Raw genomic sequence first — 3,641 nt, forward strand, 5'->3', positions numbered from 1 at the left:
GGGGGGGTATTGATACGAATAAAAATAGGTTTGGGAATGTATATGTGAGAAGGAATAAAAAGAATGTTAGTTAATTAGTTTTCTTTTTAGCTTAGCTGTCATTCTATTAGAAATTGGAGTCAAAACAGATTACTATAAATGGAAATCTGTTAGGAGCAGTTAGGGGGGTTTTAGGGAAGAAGTAGAATTGGTTGGACTGATTCATAGGGAATCAAGAATTTTCTTCTCTAAGCTTGTAACGTGTTCTTCATTGCGAAATAATACATTCAATTCAGAATCACCTTGATTCTGAATAGCATTCTTCTATTCTATCCCTAATTCCTCTTCTCTGAGTTACCAGTTGTAACAAATACACATACTTTGAAATTTATTTGTGCAACCTTCATTATCATCAATTTCATATTCTTCTTGTTCAAGATTTGCAACATATCCCCAACAAAAGATCCAACAATCTTTATATTCGATTTTGATTTTGATTTTTATAATTAATTATATTGACTACAATTCGAAGGAGATGATTTATGTCTATAAACAAAACATCAAATGATATCTTCAAGAGATAAGTATCTTTATCCCTCTATATTTTATATAATGTCATAAATTCATGCATATTTATAAATCTAACGTTAACTATAATAATGTCAGACTTTAGAAGTTCTATATGTTTTGAGTATTTTGAAATTTGAACTTAAAGAATGTTTTTAGGAGTGCAATTTGATTTTCGGTTAAAATAAATGCAAGTTTGACCATTGTTTGTGCATGAAAAATGTGTCTGAACTTCAAAATTATTTGATACATGTGGAACACTATTCATTCATCGAAAATTATATTGATATAACACTTGTTGACATCAACCATTTGTTTGGATCTTTCCACGTACATAATAATGTTAGAAGGTAATACTCATTGATATGCAAAATAGTAATACCATTCATTGGTTAAATAGAGTGGGATTGTCAGAAGCATTTTGGAATGTTTTAATACCATTTTAATTTTCTGCCATGGTAAATGGTACATAATTACTTTATATTATAAATATTTATATTGTTGCTTCATGCTACAAGTTTTTATATTTAGAATTGACGACCTCATATTACATGTGCATAATAGTATGAAAGTAATTGTTTATTGGTTATTTTGATATTAACAATAATTTGGGTATCTATTTTGAATTCTTGTAAGTTGACAAATGTTCACGGAGAAAAGTAATAGAAAATCTTAAATATTTGTATTTATTGTTTCGTTTCTATTTTGATACTTATTTGAATTTGCCATAGAACATATTTAAATATAAAACTTGAATTAAAAAAAAATTATGATGCATGTATTAATTATAATATAACTATGAAGATATGATTTCTTTAATGAAACAAAATAAATTCTTATTTAGATGACTTACATGTTTGAATCCACTATATAATATTTGATTATGAGAAAATTTTATGATCATGTTTTGTTAGTTTGTGTCAATATATATTTAATGCATTCAATGTATTAAATTTTGAACTTAGACATATTGAAAATATAATTAGAATTTTAAATTGAGATTCTTATTAAATATAGTAAAAGGCAAAATGACATAAAAATTTGTGCATGTGATAATTAAGATGCTTATTAATTGTATGAGATACAATGTGAATAGATTAAATGGAAAAATGGTCATGGTTTGGTGATAGTTGGTCAACACTATCAAGAATATAAAAGGTAATCGGATGCTTGATGTAAGTCATGACTTGTATCAGACCTGTATAGCATATGTTGTTGGAAGGTTAAGTTGGTATGCAAGAATTCAAGTAAAGAACATTGACATTCTATTAATAAAGTATTAAAATATTTGAAAGGAACATTTAACTATAGTTTAATCTATATTGAATATCCTTCCGTTTTGAAGGATATACAGCTGTCAGTTGGGTAAATTATGTTGAGGATCATGCTTTCACAAGTGGATGAATCTTCAACCTTGGTAGATGTGCAGTTTCTTAGGGTTCAAAGAAACAAACTTGCATTGCCGACACCACCATTGCTACATAATTTATTGTTCTAGCTGCAGGTAGTAAAGATGTTGAATAACTAAGAAATTTGTTGTATGAGATACTAATTTGACCAAAGTTAATGACACCATTATCCATACATTGTGATAGTCAATACATACTATCAAAAGCATATAGCCAAATATATAATATAAAATCAATACATATTAGTTTAAGAGATAACTATGTAAAATATTTAATGGAGTGATATCTATAGTGTTTGTAAGAACTAAAAAGAATCTTGTAGATCCTTTAACGAAAGGTCTGACAAATGACATGGTGTTGAAGACATCATTAGGGATGTGATACAAGCTCACATCTAAATAATCACCAATTGTGGAAATGATCAACTCACATTTGAGTAACATCAAGTCTCAAGTTCAATGATGAAAGTATACTATTAAAGTTATTGAAATATTTGACAGTAGATACATCTCAAAGAGTAAAAGTACTTGGACCATAAAATCAAAGTGGTAGGCTGTTGTATTCTCTTAATGGACATATAACATATATTTGTTGTAATATATAATTATGAGTGCATTTCTGATATAGTCCACCTATATGAGAATGAAGTGGTCTGTTTCATAGAGTTCAAGAGTTTGACCCTTAAATTCTCACGAAAATGATATGAGACACATGACTTTATCAAATGTGTTATTTCTATAATTCGATCAATGGGACCGAGATTTCATGTGTGAGTTATGTACACTTGTTCTAATGAATGGTTGGTTCAAAACTTGTCTATCAATTTATTTGGGATGAGTGAAAATTACTAAGTAATGGTTTAAATCATAAGATACCTTTATTTGAAACCATGAGATTTACGGAATAACGAATTTAGATATATTTTGAAAATAGTGAGAGATTGTGAGGGGAATTTCCAAAATATATTTGGAATTCTCTAATAGGTATATTAATGTAGCCAAATTAAATAATTTAATGTACCACTTGGTCAAGTGGTTGCAATGCTTAAATTTAATTCAAACTAATGCATCTTTTAAGTTACCAAATATTACAATCTTTTTTAAGAGTTGTTTTTTTTTTCATCACCAATTAGTATGAGTTTCTCTATAAATAGAGACCGACAAAAAAAAAACATGAATTTTCGTGTTACATGAATCAAATTTCTGTCAAAAATATGTCTGAGTCATTTCTTCCTTTCTCTATTGTGCGAGAGTAATGAAGGAACTTTATTATGTAAACATGATGTGAATGTGCAATTCATTTCAAGGATTCGAAAGTATCTTGAAGGAGATTCGTCGGTTAACTCGTTTGCATCCAATATATATAGATTGGTGAGAGCGAATCGAACCTAAAGCCTAGTGTGATACACACGCTTTGAAATTTATTTGTGCAACATTCATTATCATCAATTTTATCTTCTTCTTGTTCAAAATTTACAACATATCGCCAACAAAAGATCCAACATTTTGTGGCCACATGATAAAATTGTCTTTTAACCAACTAGGGAAAATCTTTTCTGAAATTAAGGAGATGCCAAAATGAGGTTTACTTTATATTCATTTAGTTTTAATCTTCACATCACATGCCAAATTTTAAATGTTTTAGATTTAAATTGTCATGATTAAGATATATATATATATATATATA

This window comes from Cicer arietinum, chromosome 4 (genome assembly GCF_000331145.2).
Source record: "Cicer arietinum cultivar CDC Frontier isolate Library 1 chromosome 4, Cicar.CDCFrontier_v2.0, whole genome shotgun sequence".
In the NCBI taxonomy this organism is placed as follows: domain Eukaryota; kingdom Viridiplantae; phylum Streptophyta; class Magnoliopsida; order Fabales; family Fabaceae; genus Cicer; species Cicer arietinum.